The 23,302-nt window shown below is 37.4% G+C and overlaps 1 protein-coding gene across 1 annotated transcript in view; it reads right to left on the bottom strand.

Annotated features, from left to right (window-relative positions):
• The window catches only part of LOC124787768 (dynein beta chain, ciliary-like), an 834,683-nt gene that overhangs the window by 93,344 nt on the left and 718,037 nt on the right, over positions 1–23,302 (bottom strand). The gene's annotated exons all lie outside the window — the stretch shown is intronic.

Here is a 23,302-nt window from a genome sequence, read left to right as displayed (position 1 = left end):
ATGTTTCAGGACACCCACTGAAGATGCCTTGTAACTAATTCGAAATGCATCTGGGTGTGTATTTCCAATTATAACACATTCTGGCTACTGCCATTAGCAGATCTGTAATTAAGATGATAGTTACATAACAATGAGAAAAGTGGTAAACACCTCAATAGTCAACAAAAGCAAAAATTCACCCACCAAAGCTTTGAATTTATGATACCTGAAATACATTTGCATACAAGTTAACATAAGGATGGCCATCTCATAAAACCTATAGTGAACAACAGCTCTTGGCCAAATTTTAAGATAAATAGGGAGCATAATAATAAAATCAAAGCCGCTTATGTTCATAAGCTCTTTAGTGTTAAGAAATGTTATAATTATGTGACATATGTTAACAGAATTGAAATCTTGGAAAGGGGCAATGCTGGCATTGTAAAGATTGTTACAGATATACAGATTAACAGTTCTGTTCAAATAATTCAAGAGGACTTATAGAAGTGACAGAAAATTGGTAAAGGCAAATGTGTGGAGTAAATAAACCTTCTGGCATTAGTGCGTTCTTTTAGCTATTATAAGGTCAACAATCATATTGTCACTTACAAGACGGTATAATTAGATGAATGACGAACACTAACTTCACTTAACAAAGGTTTATTCAGCACTTGCACATACAAGAGCGTGGAGCGAACTGCCTCCAGCCAGAACACATACAGTATATATACAGGTACAGAACATTCCAGTACAATGATGCTTGACATTTGTGGATACTTCTAGAATGTACTCGAAACGAATATAGAAATTAAAATTGTACAGTCCAGGTGAGCTCTGAACTCACGACCCTCCATGCAACTGTTTAGTATCATAACCACCACACCACGGTGCTCCGCAGCTTCTTCTGTGACATTGCTCCCTCCTTAAGGGAACAGCGTTTTGGTGTTACGTCCACCTAGTCCGGGAATGAGTCATCAGTCCTGCATACTCCAACTCCTGATGACTGATGCTTGCCTTGGCAGTCATCTTCTTAGAACTTCTTTTGCCTCTACATTCTTCGTCACCTTTCCGCTTGTTGCCTGTTGCTGGAGCTTCAAATTTACCCTGGGTTGCAGGACCTTTGTAGGGCTTCATTCAAAGGACGTGGACCATATGTCTGATCTTTTGTCATCCTGCGTTGGGGTTGAAATCTTCAACTTCATAAGTAACATCAGACAACTGTCTTACAACTGTATAAGGTCCAAAGTAGCACCTAAGGAGCTTCTCAGAGGGACCAGTCTTCCGAACAGGAGTGGAGATCCAGACCAGGTCACCAGGCTGGCAGACAACAGGGCGGTGGCTCGCGTCACACCTTCGGCGATCATTTTTTTGAGCCTGCAGCATGCGGAGTTGAGATAACTGCCAAGTTTCCTCAGCTCTGGTTAACACCTGGCCAATGTAGTCATCATCCACATTAACAGGATGTAACGTAAACACCTCATGCCCATGCAACAGGAAAAAGGGCGTAAATCCCATGGTGTCTTGTTTGGCGGTGTTGTAGGCAAACGTCATGAAAGATAGCAGCTCATCCCAGTTGCTCTGCTCAACATTGATGAACATTGATAGCATGTCAGCCAAGGTCTTATTAACGTGTTCAGTAACCCCATTAGTTGGTGGATGGTAGGCAGTCGTCATGTGATGAGTAATGTTGCACTGATGGTTTATCTCTGTCACAATTGAAAAACTTTACCTCGATCCGTAATTAATGACCTTGGGGCTCCGTGTTTTAATATGATGTCTTCCACAATGAATTTGGCTACCTTGAATGCTTTGGCTGCTTTAATGGCTTTTGTAATGGCGTAGTGCATCAGATAATCAGTGCAAACAATAATCCAGCTATTGCCACTAGCAGACGTTGGAAATCAGCCGAGGAGGTCAATACCAACATGCTGGGATGGTGTTTTGGCTGGTGGAATTGGTATGAGTCGGCCAGTTGGTTTCTGAGGGATTCCCTTACTCCTCTGGCACTCTAAACGGTGTGGCACATAGTGACAGACACTCCTAAATAAACCTGACGAGAAAAATCTCTTTCAGATTCTATCATATGTCATAATAAATCCTAAATGTCCGGTCTCAGGTGTGTCATGGAATTTCTGTAGAATATCTAAGTGCATGTGTTTAGGAATCACTGGTAGCCACCTCTTCCCAAACAGATCACAGTTTTTCTTGCGAAGTAATCCATTAACTACCTTAAATTGTCCTTTCACAACCTCTGACTGATTTAAGGCAAGCATAATTTGAGAGATATCTTTGCATCCTTCTTCTGCTCAGCAGAGAGATCCTGGAGTACAGCGAGACAGTCACTATTTTCATCAAAGTCTTGATGGTCTTGCACATGGTTTCTACAGAGACGCCCGGCATCTTGGTGTTTTCTTCCACTTTTGTACACCATGGTAATGTCATACTCTTGAAGATGTAGTGCCCACCTGGCGAGTTGTCCTGTTGGATCCTGAAGACCTGTCAGCCAACAAAGTGAATGATGGTCTGTAACAACTGTGAATGACCTTCCATAGAGATACTGTCAAAATCTGCACATGGCTCAGATCACAGAAAGACATTCTCTTTCTGTAGTTGAGTAGTTTCTCTCAGCTTTTGTAAGTGTCCTAGAAGCATAGGCTGTAACCTTTTCTTTTCCATCCGAAATTTGCACCAGAACAGCACTGATCCCATACCCACTGGCATCTGTGTGTAGTTCTGTAGGTGCTCTCTCATCATACAGACCAAGTACAAGGTCAGTCATCAGAGCTTTTCACAGCACATTGAAAGAATCTTGTTGAGCACCACCCCAGATAAACTTAGCATCATCTTTTAACAACTCTTGGAGTGGCCTGAATTTGATACAAAAGTCTTTGGTAAAATGATTGTAATAAGAACATAATCCGAGGAAGCTTCTCACATCTCTAATACTATTAGGAATAGGAAATTCTGTTGTAGCTCTCACCTTTGCTGGGTCTGGCCACACACCTCCGTTTGTCACAAGATGCCCAAGTATATTGATTTCTTTTGCTCCAAACAGACACTTTCTTGGATTAAGTTTCAGTCCGCCTTGTTGGAGATACTTAAGAATGGCCCTCAGTCTTTTTATATGGTCATAAAATGTCTCTGAGAACACTATAATGTCATCTAAATAACAAAGACACAACGTCCACTTCAGGTGACATAGAAGATTATCCATCATCCATTCAAAAGTTGCTGGTGCATTACACAAACCATACAGCATTACCTTAAACTCATACAGGCCCTCAGGGGTGATTAATGCAGTTTTCTCACGATCAACCTCACCTACTTCGATTTGCAAGTATCCCGAGTACATGTCCATGTTTGAGAAAAACTTAGCCCCCTTCAGACAATCTAGTGTATCAGCAATTCATGGAAGAGGATAAATGTCATTTTTAGTTATCTTATTAAACTTCCTGTAATCAACACAAAAGCGTCAACTGCCATTTTTCTTCCTGACAAGGACCACTGGTGATGACCATGGGCTCTGCGAAGGCTGAATGATGTCATTCTTCATTTTCTCTACCTCGTAGCGAATTATACGATATTCCGTTGCTGACACACAGTATGCTCTCTGGCTTATTGGCTGATGGTCTCCAGTGCTAATCTGGTGCTTCACTGTTGATTTGTCTAATTTGCCCTCCACCTGTGGATTTAAGCATTCAGAGAACTCTTGAAGAATGGCAAGTAGCTTCTTCTGTTGTTCCTTAGTGAGGTCTGGTGATAGTCGAGCTAGAAGATCTTGTCTTGTAGTGGTAGCGCTAATTCACCCACAGACTCGGCATGGGAGGTTTCTATGACGCTCAACTGTTCTTCAATTAATGGCTCAGCATTTGCTACGCACAAGCATCTTGGAAGGATCTGCGGTTCTTGGCAACTGTTAACTATCCACAATTCACCGAATCTGTTCTTAAACGAGATGACAGAGGTTGGGATGACCAAGTTATTCTTCAGTGGTATGGTTCTCTTACATTCAGCTACAAATTCCATGGGTTGATGCATGGCATGACACATAACAGTTACCTTTCTAGTGCTGACTGCAGGAATGATCACTTCATCCAGCACACGTAGTCTTCACACACTCGAATGCGCATCTTCCTGTCCACAGTACCTCATCTTGTCTAGCATAATCTTCGAGTGACCACCATCTATAATTGCCTGAGAAGCTTTCAAAAAGTCCCATCCCAAAATAATGTCATGACTACACTCTTGTAAGATGATAAATTCTAAGGGCTGTGTATGGCCACTTATACCCACATGTATGGTAGATCTTCCTGCAGGTTTTACATATTTCCTATTAGCCAGCTTCTGCAGAGATGTTTTGCTGTCGATGAATACAGTTTTCTGCAACTGGCGACAGTACTTCTCCGAAATGACTGAATATGATGCTCCAGAGTCCACAAGAGCTTGGGCTGGTTGGCCATCCATGAGCATATCGACGTAGTTTCCTATCATTTCTGTACTGATAGATGGTGGAGGATTTTTCTCTTCGGCGGCCTCATCTCCAAGGAAGGTCACACCCTTTAGTTTTCCAGGTTTTGGCAGCTAGGTGATCGGCTGGAGCTTCTAAACGGCGATGGAGAACTTGCTCGGCATGTTGGGGAGCGTGCTCTTCAGCAGCTAGCTTTCAGCGATGGTGACCTACATCGTCCTGCACCCACTTCTGCTTGTTAATCTTTGTTGTCCTGGAGTTGGTGTCAGTTAAGATCGATCTGCTGTCTTCTGGCACAGGCATCATTAAATATCTGCTGCCTTTCTCGACAATACTGCACTACATGTCCCGGTCATCTGCAGTGGAAACATATTAGTTGGTTATCCTGGGTCCTCCAGACGTCAGTCTTCCTTGGTGCCCAAACAGGTTCCTCATGCGGCATTGTAGGAACATAACTTCACCTGGGTCTCGACTTTTTCACCATTTTAAAGGGAAATGAAGGACGAGAGATTGGGTTTAATCTCTGTTCCACTTCCTCCCTTATGACCTCTTGCAGCATCTCAGTTTTTTGCTTGCCATGCAGTCAGTTCCTTCCTCCATCACTAACATCGATACGACATTTGGAAGCCATCCAAACTACTTGCGTGTCTCGACATAGTGGCACCATTTTATAAAGTCGTCTGCTGTCGAAACTTCCTTCAGGAGTAGGGCTTGATACATGTCCTCAGCAACACCTTTCGTGAGATGTGCAACCTTGCCTTCCTCCTTCATTCAAGGATCCACTATTTTACACAGCTCCAAGACGTCTTGAATGTAGGATGCTGTAGTTTCTCTTGGACGCTGTGCCCTGCGCTTTAATTTATCTTCAGCCTTGCACTTATGTCGTTGTGTGTCGCTAAAATGCATGTGCAGTGCCGCCTGGAATACTTCCCCGCTTGTGAACTTCTCCTCGTTGTTCTCATACCATTGCTTGGCAGTGCCCTCCAAACAGAAAAATACATTAGCCAAATTGACGGTGTCATCCCATTTGTTAGATTTGGCTATACACTCATATCTGAAAATGGAAATGCAAAGGCTCAATCTAGATGTAGTAGCGGTCAGTGAAGTGAAGTGGAAGGAAGACAAGGATTTCTGGTCAGATGAGTATCGGGTAATATCAACAGCAGCAGAAAATGGTATAACAGGTGTAGGATTCATTATGAATAGGAAGGTAGGGCAGAGGATGTGTTACTGTGAACAGTTCAGTGACCGGGTTGTTCTAATCAGAATCGACAGCAGACCAACACCGACAACCATAGTTCAGGTATACATGCCGACGTCGCAAGCTGAAGATGAACAGATAGAGAAAGTGTATGAGGATATTGAAAGGGTAATGCAGTATGTAAAGGGGGATGAAAATCTAATAGTCATGGGCAACTGGAATGCAGTTATAGGGGAAGGAGTAGAAGAAAAGGTTACAGGAGAATATGGGCTTAGGACAAGGAATGAAAGAGGAGAAAGACTAATTGAGTTCTGTAACAAGTTTCAGCTAGTAATAGTGAATACCCTGTTCAAGAATCACAAGAGGAGGAGGTATACTTGGAAAAGGCCGGGAGATACGGGAAGATTTCAATTACCGTATTTACTCGAATCTAAGCCGCACTTTTTTTCCAGTTCTTGTAATCCAAAAAACCGCCTGCGGCTTAGAATCGAGTGCAAAGCAAGAGGAAGTTCTGAAAAATGTTGGTGGGTGCCGCCACAACTAACTTCTGCCGTTGAATATATGTAGCGCTACACAGGCATGGTTTGTAGGCACAAAGATAAATACTGGCGCCTAACCTCTGCGTCAGTAAATAAATTTAAAAAAAAGTGGAAGACGAGCTTTTTTTCCTCCGCCCCGAGTTTCGACCACTGTATTTTCATATATTATCCAACGAAGTAAATACAAATTCCATATTGTTCATCTTCGAATGTAGCAGCATTTCAATGTACTACAAAAATCCGACTGGCAAGACTGTTTGGGATGTTTGTCAATATGGCCAACTCTACGTTCTGAATTTTTTCTTACCTGTGAGAAGAGATGGTTGCTAATAGGAAATTTTATGAATTGTGAATCACATGCAGTATTCTCTTCACCATAAGAATAATACGAATATAAACATTTTGACATGTATTGTTTCGTGTTTGCTGCTATCTCATTTAAATCCTGTCTGCTTAATAAACTACGAAACTAGTGAGACAACAGCAAATGCGGAAGAATATACATATCATGTCATGTTTATATTCGTATTATTCTTACGCCTAATAGTGATACAGTCAGAAATGAAGCACGGAAATTGACTAGATTTTTAAATCTAAGATGACTCTAATTTCTGTGCAGAATGTAATGTACTAAAGAGGCGCCTGCAAAGATTTTCAAACGGAGAAAAATTTTCGCTAAACTCTCGTTCAGAACATTTTCTATCATACGCAGTCTATTATTTGGTTCTTGTTGATCATTATCAAAGAAAACAGCAGTGTAAGTAACAACAAATAGCAGTCTCTTGTCATTGTTTCGCTAATGAGACGACTCCTCTCATTTTTATTTATTTTTTAACTGTAAGCGGCGGTAGCGCGCACAAAAGCAAGCCATGCCGCGAGCGGTGACAGGCCGTAAAGATGCACTATCAGAATGCGACAAACAATGCATGACACAGTAAATGATGTAAACACCTATAACAAAGAAAACGGTGCCTATCAGAGCAAAGAAAAATAAGCAATCAGTTCAAACCAGACGAAGCATGTGAAAAAGGAAGGGTATCCGTATAAATATGGACGGAGTGCCTGATGCATAGCAATGGCTACCTGGTAAAGCTTAACTGCTAAGCTTACGACTCCAACCAAACTAATGTAGCTGTATCGTCATTCATTCGACCTAAAGTGTGTCTCATATTACAATGGACCAACTTTGTTTCGATTTGGAGATGCGGCCTAAAGCTTTTCTCTCCCCTTGAATTTCGAGTCTCAAATTTTAGGTGCGGCTTAGATTCGGGAAAATTTTTTTTCCTTGATTTCAAGTCTCATTTTTCAGGTGCGGCTTAGATTCGAGTGCGGCTTAGATTCGAGTAAATACGGTAGATTACATCATGGTCAGACAGAGATTCCGAAATCAGATACTGGATTGTAAGGCGTACCCAGGAGCAGATATAGACTCAGATTACAATATAGTAGTGATGAAGAGTAGGCTGAAGTTCAAGACATTAGTCAGGAAGAATCAATACGCAAAGAAGTGGGATACGGAAGTACTAAGGAATGACGAGATACGTTTGAAGTTCTCTAACACTATAGATACAGCAATAAGGAATAGCGCAGTAGGCAGTACAGTTGAAGAGGAATGGACATCTCTAAAAAGGGCCATCACAGAAGTTGGGAAGGAAAACATAGGTACAAAGAAGGTAGCTGCGAAGAAACCATGGGTAACAGAAGAAATACTTCAGTTGATTGATGAAAGGAGGAAGTACAAACATGTTCCGGGAAAATCAGAAATACAAGTCGCTGAGGAATGAAATAAATAGGAAGTGCAGGGAAGCTAAGACGAAATGGCTGCAGGAAAAATGTGAAGACATCGAAAAAGATATGATTGTCGGAAGGACAGACTCAGCATACAGGAAAGTCAAAACAACCTTTGGTGACATTAAAAGCAACGGTGGTAACATTAAGAGTGCAACGGGAATTACACTGTTAAATGTAGAGGAGAGAGCGGATAGGTGGAAAGAATACATTGAAAGCCTCTATGAGGGTGAAGATTTGTCTGATGTGGTAGAAGAAGAAACAGGAGTCGATTTAGAAAAGATAGGGGATCCAGTATTAGAATCGGAATTTAAAAGAGCTTTGGAGGACTTACGGTCAAATAAGGCAGAAGGGTTTTAAACATGGCTGCAGCAGCAACTGTTAAAATTCTTCACAATATAAGATGGCAGCCAAAAACAGTTGCAGGATAGAATTTTTTTATTAAAATTCTTGACCAAGGTTTCGGTACATATAAATATACCTTCATCAGAAGTACATTTCCTGAATAGAAAGACACATTCATTAGAAAAGCCATATCAACGAAAGTGAGAAACAGAAGCTTAAATAACGGTGAAATTGCTAAAGTAATACAGGCACACAATCTTTACTACTTACTAAAATTACATCATGCACTGGAGAATAATGAAACAATTATGCCAAAAGGCGTCGTCAGTAATTAAAATATCATCTCCATTTGTACGACATGTGTAATGGGTACAGGATCAAAGCGAACAGTTTAACAATGTTACTTCGCCTATGAACTGTTGAGACACGAGTGTGAAGGCACTAAGGTAGATTGTTTCGCCGAGAGAGGGCACTTGCATGTGCCAGACTCGCGCATATTACAATCCATAAATACATACATAAGCGCATCAAAATTATTAAAGGTTGTGTTAATTCAAACTTTGTCTTAATAAATAAAGCGTATCACGCCAATTAAAGACATTTATGTAAACTAGAAATATAGAACCAAATTTACCTGTGTCCTAGTGTCAAACGGATAAAGCTTGCGCTTGGAACATCTAACGAGAGAGGGCACTACTGTAATGCGCGAGAGTCTCGCGTAACGTAGGCAGTGAAATACTTACTAGCGAAACAACCAAAATGTTATAATAAAACGAAACCATCTGTCTGTATGAATAAAACATAGTAGTCTTTTAACCACACATACACATTGAAATTCATAATTAACTAACATCACAATATGTAGATCCCAACAAGATAGGAAAAGCGCATTTCACCGGCATCAACAAGCAAGAAAATAACTCCTAGTCAGCCAGACTATATTACATTAAGGCAATGAGGGGTTTGAAACTGTCTAAAAAATTTTTGTTTCGAAGCTGCACCTGTTCATTAAGAACAAAACCATCTTTTAGAGACAGATGCTTGAAAATCTCTAATTCTTCGAGCAAGTCTAGTTTGTCACCTTTATCAGCTTCATGAAGCAGCTCTACGTCGTCCACTTCTCTTGGCGTGTGCTGTAAGAGCCATAGATGTTCAGCAAAAGTGGAATTATATACGTTTTCCCCATTTTTACCTAACTTGTGTTCTTTATACCTAACTTTAATGGGTCTACCTGTCTGCCCTATGTAATAGTTTGGGCAGTCGTTACAAGTAATTTTGTATACACCGGACTTAGTGCTGAGTTCTTCTCGTGCTCCAATATTATGAATTACTCTACGTTTGAGGCTATTATTTACGGAAAAAGCAACTCTATAACCGTATTGTTTCTGTAAAAGTCTTTTAATCTTATATGAAACGTTCCCTAAAAATGGAATAGAAATAAAGTTATTACTCTCATAGTTCTTTGCCCTGTTATCTCCTAAAGTAGAAAATTTTACAGCTGTTTTTTTCTTAGCAATTTGGTCAATTAATTTAGGGTCGTATCCATTGTTAGTGGCTATTGATTTTAATAAAAATATTTCATTTTCAAAACAATTCTGTGCTAAAGGTGTGCTCACAGCGCGATGAACTGCAGAATGAAAAAAGGCGATCTTGTGAGTTTGAGGATGACAGGAATCTGCTGGAATAATATTATCAGAAAAAGTTTCTTTACGGAAAATGTCGAAGCTAATGGTGTTACCCGATAACTTAAGTTTCAAATCAAGAAAATTGAGTTCTCTCTCGTTATTTTGTATCTCTTTTGTAAATTTCATTTTCTCGTGGAAACTGTTGAAAACATGAAACAGTTGTTGTAGATCTTGGTCACAACCTTGAAATAGTATGAGTATATCATCAACATAACGAGCATAAAAAGAAATCTTATTGCCTAACGTAGGGTTGTTTTTGAAGAAATTTTCTTCTAGTGCATTCATAAAGATGTCAGCAAAGATGCCAGCTAACGGGCAACCCATGGCTAAGCCGAATGGTTGCTCATACATTTTACCATTAAACTGAAAGTAATTGTAATCTAGTACAACCTGCAGTAGTGACATAAGTTCCGACAACTGTAGCTCACTTAAAGTTTTATGTTGTCGAATGTTACCTTCAATAATCTTAAGAGTGATATCTACTGGAACATTGGTGTATAAACTTACGACGTCAAAAGAAACCAAGCGAGAGGAAGAAGTGATCTCTATTGATTTTAGCTTGTTTATTACCTCAGCACTATTTTTAACAGAGTAATTGTTTTCAAAAACAAAGGCTTCTTTAATTTTAGTGTGTAAAAATCTCGCTAATTTGTGATGTGAGCTCTTTATTCCATTAACAATGGGACGAACTGGGTGTTTACTTTTGTGTACCTTAAACTGACTTCTAAGCGTAGGTGCTCTAGGGTTCATGTTAATTAAGGTTTTCTTTTGAAACTCTTTCATAAGATGTTTACTTCTCCTTAACGTATCTCTAATTTGCTTTTGTAACGTAGGGGTATGATCCTGTTCAATTTCAAATATACCATTTTCTTCGAAAAAAGCCAAAGTTTTAGCACTGTATTCACTTTTATAGGCTACAACAAGCGAATTTCCTTTGTCTGATTTAGTGATGAGAGCCTCATTATTTTTTAATTTACGGTTAATACTAGTAATAATGTTACCACCTCTCTGTTTTAAATCACTGTTTTTTACCGACTTGACCTCTCTTTCTATAATTGCGCTACATTCATGAGCTATCCTATTTTGTTGGGATTTTTCAATTTTTACGGAGTCAAGACCAACTTTAAAGTCAACAATAAAATTATCTATCACTTTAGGATCGTTAATTACAGGCATGAAATTGTATTTAAAACCTCTCGCTAGCATGGCGCTTTCTTGAGGGGTAAAGCTTATAGAAGTTTTGTTTAGTACTCTGTCGAAAAATTGGTGTTCGCAATTGACAGTTCTTTTTGCATGAACAACATTAGATTTTGGGGTAACATTTTCCAGTTTTTGAAGTTTAAAATCATGTCTACACTGAATTTCAACCTTACGATTGTGTAACCACTCATTAACACTATGCCAAACACTGTCTACGTGAAAGTTAAAATAATCTTTAAAAGTTCTAGTAATATAGAGATACAAAGAGTAAGCTTCTTCATTTAGTTTATCTTTCTTCTTATAAAGGTCACTGATTCTGTCACTCATAATTTGTTTCACCAGTTTAGCTTTAGTAGATGGAAACTTCTTACACTGTTTCACATTGATAAAAGCCTTCACATAATTCGGTGTCAAATGGCGTCTCTCACACTGTTTAGTGAAGTCAATAACCATACCTGTTTTCAGGATTTTAAATGAGATGTCCATGTATTTTGAAACAGACTTTGAAAACAGTGATTTAAAACAGAGAGGTGGTAACATTATTACTAGTATTAACCGTAAATTAAAAAATAATGAGGCTCTCATCACTAAATCAGACAAAGGAAATTCGCTTGTTGTAGCCTATAAAAGTGAATACATTGCTAAAACTTTGGCTTTTTTCGAAGAAAATGGTATATTTGAAATTGAACAGGATCATACCCCTACGTTACAAAAGCAAATTAGAGATACGTTAAGGAGAAGTAAACATCTTATGAAAGAGTTTCAAAAGAAAACCTTAATTAACATGAACCCTAGAGCACCTACGCTTAGAAGTCAGTTTAAGGTACACAAAAGTAAACACCCAGTTCGTCCCATTGTTAATGGAATAAAGAGCCCACATCACAAATTAGCGAGATTTTTACACACTAAAATTAAAGAAGCCTTTGTTTTTGAAAACAATTACTCTGTTAAAAATAGTGCTGAGGTAATAAACAAGCTAAAATCAATAGAGATCACTTCTTCCTCTCGTTTGGTTTCTTTTGACGTCGTAAGTTTATACACCAATGTTCCAGTAGATATCACTCTTAAGATTATTGAAGGTAACATTCGACAACATAAAACTTTAAGTGAGCTACAGTTGTCGGAACTTATGTCACTACTGCAGGTTGTACTAGATTACAATTACTTTCAGTTTAATGGTAAAATGTATGAGCAACCATTCGGCTTAGCCATGGGTTGCCCGTTAGCTGGCATCTTTGCTGACATCTTTATGAATGCACTAGAAGAAAATTTCTTCAAAAACAACCCTACGTTAGGCAATAAGATTTCTTTTTATGCTCGTTATGTTGATGATATACTCATACTATTTCAAGGTTGTGACCAAGATCTACAACAACTGTTTCATGTTTTCAACAGTTTCCACGAGAAAATGAAATTTACAAAAGAGATACAAAATAACGAGAGAGAACTCAATTTTCTTGATTTGAAACTTAAGTTATCGGGTAACACCATTAGCTTCGACATTTTCCGTAAAGAAACTTTTTCTGATAATATTATTCCAGCAGATTCCTGTCATCCTCAAACTCACAAGATCGCCTTTTTTCATTCTGCAGTTCATCGCGCTGTGAGCACACCTTTAGCACAGAATTGTTTTGAAAATGAAATATTTTTATTAAAATCAATAGCCACTAACAATGGATACGACCCTAAATTAATTGACCAAATTGCTAAGAAAAAAACAGCTGTAAAATTTTCTACTTTAGGAGATAACAGGGCAAAGAACTATGAGAGTAATAACTTTATTTCTATTCCATTTTTAGGGAACGTTTCATATAAGATTAAAAGACTTTTACAGAAACAATACGGTTATAGAGTTGCTTTTTCCGTAAATAATAGCCTCAAACGTAGAGTAATTCATAATATTGGAGCACGAGAAGAACTCAGCACTAAGTCCGGTGTATACAAAATTACTTGTAACGACTGCCCAAACTATTACATAGGGCAGACAGGTAGACCCATTAAAGTTAGGTATAAAGAACACAAGTTAGGTAAAAATGGGGAAAACGTATATAATTCCACTTTTGCTGAACATCTATGGCTCTTACAGCACACGCCAAGAGAACTGGACGACGTAGAGCTGCTTCATGAAGCTGATAAAGGTGACAAACTAGACTTGCTCGAAGAATTAGAGATTTTCAAGCATCTGTCTCTAAAAGATGGTTTTGTTCTTAATGAACAGGTGCAGCTTCGAAACAAAAATTTTTTAGACAGTTTCAAACCCCTCATTGCCTTAATGTAATGTAGTCTGGCTGACTAGGAGTTATTTTCTTGCTTGTTGATGCCGGTGAAATGCGCTTTTCCTATCTTGTTGGGATCTACATATTGTGATGTTAGTTAATTATGAATTTCAATGTGTATGTGTGGTTAAATGACTACTATGTTTTATTCATACAGACAGATGATTTCGTTTTATTATAACATTTTGGTTGTTTCGCTAGTAAGTATTTCACTGCCTACGTTACGCGAGACTCTCGCGCATTACAGTAGTGCCCTCTCTCGTTAGATGTTCCAAGCGCAAGCTTTATCCGTTTGACACTAGGACACAGGTAAATTTGGTTCTATATTTCTAGTTTACATAAATGTCTTTAATTGGCGTGATACGCTTTATTTATTAAGACAAAGTTTGAATTAACACAACCTTTAATAATTTTGATGCGCTTATGTATGTATTTATGGATTGTAATATGCGCGAGTCTGGCACATGCAAGTGCCCTCTCTCGGCGAAACAATCTACCTTAGTGCCTTCACACTCGTGTCTCAACAGTTCATAGGCGAAGTAACATTGTTAAACTGTTCGCTTTGATCCTGTACCCATTACACATGTCGTACAAATGGAGATGATATTTTAATTACTGACGACGCCTTTTGGCATAATTGTTTCATTATTCTCCAGTGCATGATGTAATTTTAGTAAGTAGTAAAGATTGTGTGCCTGTATTACTTTAGCAATTTCACCGTTATTTAAGCTTCTGTTTCTCACTTTCGTTGATATGGCTTTTCTAATGAATGTGTCTTTCTATTCAGGAAATGTACTTCTGATGAAGGTATATTTATATGTACCGAAACCTTGGTCAAGAATTTTAATAAAAAAAATTCTATCCTGCAACTGTTTTTGGCTGCCATCTTATATTGTGAAGAATTTTAACAGTTGCTGCTGCAGCCATGTTTAAAATCTTGAAATATGTACCTGCCCAGGTTTCAAAGGCTGTTTCAAAATACATGGACATCTCATTTAAAATCCTGAAAACAGGTATGGCTATTGACTTCACTAAACAGTGTGAGAGACGCCATTTGACACCGAATCATGTGAAGGCTTTTATCAATGTGAAACAGTGTAAGAAGTTTCCATCTACTAAAGCTAAACTGGTGAAACAAATTATGAGTGACAGAATCAGTGACCTTTATAAGAAGAAAGATAAACTAAATGAAGAAGCTTACTCTTTGTATCTCTATATTACTAGAACTTTTAAAGATTATTTTAACTTTCACGTAGACAGTGTTTGGCATAGTGTTAATGAGTGGTTACACAATCGTAAGGTTGAAATTCAGTGTAGACATGATTTTAAACTTCAAAAACTGGAAAATGTTACCCCAAAATCTAATGTTGTTCATGCAAAAAGAACTGTCAATTGCGAACACCAATTTTTCGACAGAGTACTAAACAAAACTTCTATAAGCTTTACCCCTCAAGAAAGCGCCATGCTAGCGAGAGGTTTTAAATACAATTTCATGCCTGTAATTAACGATCCTAAAGTGATAGATAATTTTATTGTTGACCTTAAAGTTGGTCTTGACTCCGTAAAAATTGAAAAATCCCAACAAAATAGGATAGCTCATGAATGTAGCGCAATTATAGAAAGAGAGGTCAAGTCGGTAAAAAACAGTGATTTAAAACAGAGAGGTGGTAACATTATTACTAGTATTAACCGTAAATTAAAAAATAATGAGGCTCTCATCACTAAATCAGACAAAGGAAATTCGCTTGTTGTAGCCTATAAAAGTGAATACATTGCTAAAACTTTGGCTTTTTTCGAAGAAAATGGTATATTTGAAATTGAACAGGATCATACCCCTACGTTACAAAAGCAAATTAGAGATACGTTAAGGAGAAGTAAACATCTTATGAAAGAGTTTCAAAAGAAAACCTTAATTAACATGAACCCTAGAGCACCTACGCTTAGAAGTCAGTTTAAGGTACACAAAAGTAAACACCCAGTTCGTCCCATTGTTAATGGAATAAAGAGCCCACATCACAAATTAGCAAGATTTTTACACACTAAAATTAAAGAAGCCTTTGTTTTTGAAAACAATTACTCTGTTAAAAATAGTGCTGAGGTAATAAACAAGCTAAAATCAATAGAGATCACTTCTTCCTCTCGTTTGGTTTCTTTTGACGTCGTAAGTTTATACACCAATGTTCCAGGAGATATCACTCTTAAGATTATTGAAGGTAACATTCGACAACATAAAACTTTAAGTGAGCTACAGTTGTCGGAACTTATGTCACTACTGCAGGTTGTACTAGATTACAATTACTTTCAGTTTAATGGTAAAATGTATGAGCAACCATTCGGCTTAGCCATGGGTTGCCCGTTAGCTGGCATCTTTGCTGACATCTTTATGAATGCACTAGAAGAAAATTTCTTCAAAAACAACCCTACGTTAGGCAATAAGATTTCTTTTTATGCTCGTTATGTTGATGATATACTCATACTATTTCAAGGTTGTGACCAAGATCTACAACAACTGTTTCATGTTTTCAACAGTTTCCATGAGAAAATGAAATTTACAAAAGAGATACAAAATAACGAGAGAGAACTCAATTTTCTTGATTTGAAACTTAAGTTATCGGGTAACACCATTAGCTTCGACATTTTCCGTAAAGAAACTTTTTCTGATAATATTATTCCAGCAGATTCCTGTCATCCTCAAACTCACAAGATCGCCTTTTTTCATTCTGCAGTTCATCGCGCTGTGAGCACACCTTTAGCACAGAATTGTTTTGAAAATGAAATATTTTTATTAAAATCAATAGCCACTAACAATGGATACGACCCTAAATTAATTGACCAAATTGCTAAGAAAAAAACAGCTGTAAAATTTTCTACTTTAGGAGATAACAGGGCAAAGAACTATGAGAGTAATAACTTTATTTCTATTCCATTTTTAGGGAACGTTTCATATAAGATTAAAAGACTTTTACAGAAACAATACGGTTATAGAGTTGCTTTTTCCGTAAATAATAGCCTCAAACGTAGAGTAATTCATAATATTGGAGCACGAGAAGAACTCAGCACTAAGTCCGGTGTATACAAAATTACTTGTAACGACTGCCCAAACTATTACATAGGGCAGACAGGTAGACCCATTAAAGTTAGGTATAAAGAACACAAGTTAGGTAAAAATGGGGAAAACGTATATAATTCCACTTTTGCTGAACATCTATGGCTCTTATAGCACACGCCAAGAGAACTGGACGACGTAGAGCTGCTTCATGAAGCTGATAAAGGTGACAAACTAGACTTGCTCGAAGAATTAGAGATTTTCAAGCATCTGTCTCTAAAAGATGGTTTTGTTCTTAATGAACAGGTGCAGCTTCGAAACAAAAATTTTTTAGACAGTTTCAAACCCCTCATTGCCTTAATGTAATATAGTCTGGCTGACTAGGAGTTATTTTCTTGCTTGTTGATGCCGGTGAAATGCGCTTTTCCTATCTTGTTGGGATCTACATATTGTGATGTTAGTTAATTATGAATTTCAATGTGTATGTGTGGTTAAATGACTACTATGTTTTATTCATACAGACAGATGGTTTCGTTTTATTATAACATTTCGGTTGTTTCGCTAGTAAGTATTTCACTGCCTACGTTACGCGAGACTCTCGCGCATTACAGTAGTGCCCTCTCTCGTTAGATGTTCCAAGCGCAAGCTTTATCCGTTTGACACTAGGACACAGGTAAATTTGGTTCTATATTTCTAGTTTACATAAATGTCTTTAATTGGCGTGATACGCTTTATTTATTAAGACAAAGTTTGAATTAACACAACCTTTAATAATTTTGATGCGCTTATGTATGTATTTATGGATTGTAATATGCGCGAGTCTGGCACATGCAAGTGCCCTCTCTCGGCGAAACAATCTACCTTAGTGCCTTCACACTCGTGTCTCAACAGTTCATAGGCGAAGTAACATTGTTAAACTGTTCGCTTTGATCCTGTACCCATTACACATGTCGTACAAATGGAGATGATATTTTAATTACTGACGACGCCTTTTGGCATAATTGTTTCATTATTCTCCAGTGCATGATGTAATTTTAGTAAGTAGTAAAGATTGTGTGCCTGTATTACTTTAGCAATTTCACCGTTATTTAAGCTTCTGTTTCTCACTTTCGTTGATATGGCTTTTCTAATGAATGTGTCTTTCTATTCAGGAAATGTACTTCTGATGAAGGTATATTTATATGTACCGAAACCTTGGTCAAGAATTTTAATAAAAAAATTCTATCCTGCAACTGTTTTTGGCTGCCATCTTATATTGTGAAGGCAGAAGGGATTGATAACATTCCATCAGAATTTCTAAAATCATTGGGGGAAGTGGCAACAAAACGACTATTCACGTTGGTGTGTAGAATATATGAGTCTGGCGACATACCATCTGACTTTCGGAAAAGCATCATCCACACAATTCCGAAGACGGCAAGAGCTGACAAGTGTGAGAATTATCACACAATCAGCTTAACAGCTCATGCATTGAAGCTGCTTACAAGAATAATATACAGAAGAATGGAAAAGAAAATTGAGAATGCACTAGGTGATGATCAGTTTGGCTTTAGGAAAAGTAAAGGGACGAGAGAGACAATTCTGACGTTACGGCTAATAATTGAAGCAAGGCTAAAGAAAAATCAAGACACGTTCACAAGATTTGTCGACCTGGAAAAAGCATTCGACAATATAAAATGGTGCAAGCTGTTTGAGATTCTGAAAAAAGTAGGGGTAAGCTATAGGGAGAGACGGGTCATATACAATATGTACAACAACCAAGAGGGAATAATAAGAGTGGACGATCAAGAACGAAGTGCTCGTATTAAGAAGGGTGTAAGACAAGGCTGTAGCCTTTCGCCCCTACTCTTCAATCTGTACATTGAGGAAGCAATGATGGAAATAAAAGAAAGGTTCAGGAGTGGAATTAAAATACAAGGTGAAAGGATATCAATGATACGATTCGCTGATGACATTGCTATCCTAAGTGAAAGTGAAGAAGAATTAAATGATCTGCTGAACAGAATGAACAATCTAATGAGTACACAGTATGGTTTGAGAGTAAATCTGAGAAAGACGAAGGTAATGAGAAGTAGTAGAAATGAGAACAGCGAGAAACTTAACATCAGGATTGATGGTCACGAAGTCATTGAAGTTAAGGAATTCTGCTACCTGGGCAGTAAAATAACCAATGACGGACGGAGCAAGGAGGACATCAAAAGCAGACTCGCTATGGCAAAAAAGGCATTTCTGGCCAAGAGAAGTCTACTAATATCAAATACCGGCCTTAATTTGAGGAAGACATTTCTGAGGATGTACGTCTGGAGTACAGCATTGTATGGTAGTGAAACATGGACTGTGGGAAAACCAGAACAGAAGAGAATTGAAGCATTTGAGATGTGGTGCTATAGACAAATGTTGAAAATTAGGTGGACTGATAAGGTAAGGAATGAGGAGGTTCTATGCAGAATCGGAGAGGAAAGGAATATGTGGCAAACACTGATAAGGAGAAGGGACAGGATGATAGGACATCTGCTAAGACATGAGGGAATGACTTCCATGGTAATAGAGGGAGCTGTAGAGGGCAAAAACTGTAGAGAAAGACAGAGATTGGAATACGTCAAGCAAATAATTGAGGACGTAGGCTGCAAGTGCTACTCTGAGATGAAGAAGTTAGCACAGGAAAGGAATTTGCGGCGGGCCGCATCAAACCAGTCAGTAGACTAATGGATATATATATATATATATATATATATATATATATATATATATATATATATATATAAAATAAAGAAAAAAAAAAAAAACCTCATATACCTTCAGCCACTTGTTTGGATCTTGGCCATCGTCACCAGAGAACTCGGAAGGATGTCTCAATGTCTCATGTAGTGGCACACCGTTGCTGTCAACGTAACGGCTTCTTCTTCTTCTGTCTCTGGTAGATTACGATCTGTTGAATATAGCTTGAACTTGGGTTTCTTGCCATGTAAACGGCGGCTCTGTCGTGGCCTAATGGCAGCCACTGTGTCGTTGATAATCACAAGTTCCAATACCTGGTGCCTCCACCAGAATAATATCACATAGAAGACGGTGTAATTAGATGAATGACGAACTCTAACTTCACTTAATGAAGGTTTATTCAGCACTTGCACATAGAAGAGCACGGAGTGAACTTCCTCTGGCCAGAACATATACAGTATATATACAGCTACAGAACATTTCAGTACAATGATGCTTGACATTTGTGGATACTTCTAGAATGTACTCGAACCAAATATGTAAATCAAAATTGTACAGTCCAGGTGAGTTCTGAACTCACGATCCTCCATGCAACAGTTTAGTATCATAACCACCACACCACAGTGCTCCTCAGCTTCTTCTGCGACAATATGAATCAACAAACAGATGAATTATCAATGGGCAATGGCAAATTTTTTTATAAATGATACGGATTATAACTTTGTTCAAGCAAACCTGGAAACAGAAGAAAATGTTGTCTACTGCAGAAGATATGTAGATGACATTATCTTATTACAGAGATGTAATGCTGATAAAATACAGAAAGTGGCTAGGAAGATGTCGTTACAAATGGAAAGTCGTGTCATCCCAGTAGATATATGAACAACTTATTCAAGTATATGATACACAAATCTTAAAGTTACCTTTTCGTGAAGATGAAATAGAGAATGAACTTCAGATAATTATGCAGAAAGTGAGGGTGAGATGGAGAAAGGATATGAGGTAATTATGCTGATGGGTAGTGTAAAGAGATACGGGAGTAGTGGGAGTATCCATAAATACTAGATTTAGCACAGAAAAATATACTTGGCTGGGAGAACAATAAAAGATATGTGGCATTAACATTTTTTGATGTACGCAGCAAAAGTCTTGCATACAGCTTTATAAAAACCAATATCAGCATAGGCTTCCAAACCAGAGGTAGCTTGCAAAATAAGTTAAATCCTAAAATTGGGAAAGAATGCAACAAACACAGCTCAGCTATTCAGGAGCATACAAAATAGAATGTAATGACTGAGATAAATTTTATGTATGACAGACCAGGAGGAAATTCACAACAATATCTAGATAGCACTTCTATGACGGGAGCTGGAACACATTGGTGGGAAAAAAAAAAAAAAAAAAAAATGCAGAAACACAGGCTGAGTGAGATAAATGTAAACATGGGTGTGATTCAGAGAACACCAAAAGGACATGACTTAAACAAGCTGGATGACATTGAAATTTTTATTGATATACAAGATCCTCAAACAATGTTAAATGAACAATGTGATTTTAGTCTAAACTATTTTTCTCAAATTTTTTGAGACTTGCTGCTGTGTTATATGGTGTGTTCTCCCACTGTTTGCTAAGCCACATTCTGCACTTATTGGATCAGCAGTGCTCCTGCTGGCAGTGTGCAACTGACCACTTGTCTGAGTGCAAGTTACTGGACTCACTGCAAGATGGGGTTACTGTCTCAAAATGTTTTAATTAAATGAGTAAAATGATTGATTCTTTCTATCTGTTTTACAAGTCCACACAATTTAGTACATTTTTGACCAAACTTCACTTATAAGGTCATAACTCTTGGAGCATGGATAATTATCACTGCAAGAACTGTTTTTATACACAGAGCAGCATGTTAAGACAAGATGAAGGACATATGACTACAAGGAAGATAATTATAATGAATACTTGTTGTATTTAGGCATACTCCAAACTTAATAATTTGTACGATTTGAAATTATAACTTTATGTCTCTAGAATTGCACTCACTGAAATCATGTTTTATAATTTTATTTATAGTATCTATAGCTTTGAAGATGCTCACTCATTTTATGCAGATATGACCTGAAAAATGAAGGCACCCCACTAAGACCACTTCTCAGTTAGTACTCATATTTCAGTGAACTTTTGGACCAAATTGACAATTGATGCCCTGATTCAGACTGTGTTTCATTGCAACTGAAAATGAACTTTGTTTCATGAGTCCAAAGTTTTGATGAGTGAATTTTTACTTTTGTCAAATGGTAAAACACACACGCACACACACACTGTAATACCACAACCTTTTGGGATCCTATATGCTTTTACCAGTCTCATCCCCACTCTCCCAAAGAGGGCATATGTGTAATATCAGTGTGCTGGTTTGATTTTGTCTTTTCTAATTATCTGGATTTGAATACACTGAAGATTTTCTTTTGCAGCAAATTAATAAATTTCATTAATTTAAGCTGTTGTTTTGACATTATTTATGTTGTGCATCAGCAATAAGCAGAATGAAAGAAACATGTTGGGTTAAAAGCTGATGTACCTTCACAATTTGTACATTATAAAAACTTCAGGCACAGGGTAGGAATAAAATTGCTATTGTAATTATGGAGTAATTAATTATTAAAGTTCCAATATGTCTAGTCATCAAAAGACAGCTATTTTTATGTTTTCAAACTAAAAAAACAAATTTTATCCATAATAGAAATATGACATGATAATTCAGCATACTAATGTCTTAATTATTGTTAGTTAATGGAATTGTAATTATGACTATATAGAAATGTAAAGTTTTACTGGTACAAAACATACTTAATTGAATCTCGGCCTTTCACTGAATAAACTAATCCCTCTGTTCACCTGAAAATGGTTGGATAATTATCCTTTAAGTAAGTAAAATGATATATGCAAATTAATGAATTATATTGTTGTAATTATAAACATATAATTTTAATAGAAACACTTTCTTTCCTGTCTTTGTAGGAAATTTTTCACTTTTATTTCATGTAAATCTCGAGATAATTTGGGAAGGTATATGTAAAAGTTTTAATTGTTAAACCTAAAAACTTAATATGCAACAATATTAGTATCTATCATATAGATAGAGGTAATTTGTACGCCGCCATATCTCAGTTGGAGTTAGTTTAACGTCAGTCATGACACAGTGTTAAGTCAATTTCATATGCAGTTCGCCACCGAACATCTAGTGTGCAAAATAAAACTCGTGAACACGAATTTCTGGAGCTTATTTTTACCATTGCATGATTCCTGAGTGATGATGCTGTAACATCAAGATAGCCTATGGCAGCATTAAGAAGCAGCGCTCCAGATTACACAAGATACATATTATGTATTTTGTGGAGGATATCCATAATATGACATGGTATTCTGTTTTCTCATGTTAAGCAATGATACACATCCCAAACTTCACCACACACAAAAATCATTTTTCACCATATTATATTATAACACACGCATCCCCCCCCCCCCCCCCTCTCCCAAAACACACACACACACTAATATCTACTGATTCTTATGTTACTTTGATCTTAATAGAAGGTCTGATGATAGAAGTAGCTGAAATATGTCATAATAAATGAAAATATAATAATACTCCTAGTAATCTAGACAGTATTATTCAGAAAAATTCATTATGATCACAATCTCATTTAAGGAATTTGTTGCCTTCATTAATAATGTGCTATTTCTAGCTGTAGCATCCTAATATATTACCTCCTTGCACAGAGGTTGTTTGGAACATACTATTCTTTCAAGGAAAACAACAGCTTTCTAAATTTTCTATCAGGGTTGTAGGGAGGTAACTGGAAAGTCTACTAGCATTCTCACAGAAGGTAGCCAACACAGTCCCCAGCCTGCTCCAGAATACAAACCACCAGCTAAAACTGGGTACTTTCCCTTTACATTTATATTTGAACATTACAATCTTACATTTACATAGCATTATGTTTGAGAGAGCTGTAACACAAGAAAGGAATAATCAGAAATGAAAAACATACTGCATGTG

This window comes from Schistocerca piceifrons, chromosome 3 (assembly GCF_021461385.2).
Source record: "Schistocerca piceifrons isolate TAMUIC-IGC-003096 chromosome 3, iqSchPice1.1, whole genome shotgun sequence".
NCBI lineage: Eukaryota > Metazoa > Arthropoda > Insecta > Orthoptera > Acrididae > Schistocerca > Schistocerca piceifrons.
Note: the sequence above shows the minus strand (reverse complement) of the source record. Positions and strands in the feature narration are given on the sequence as shown.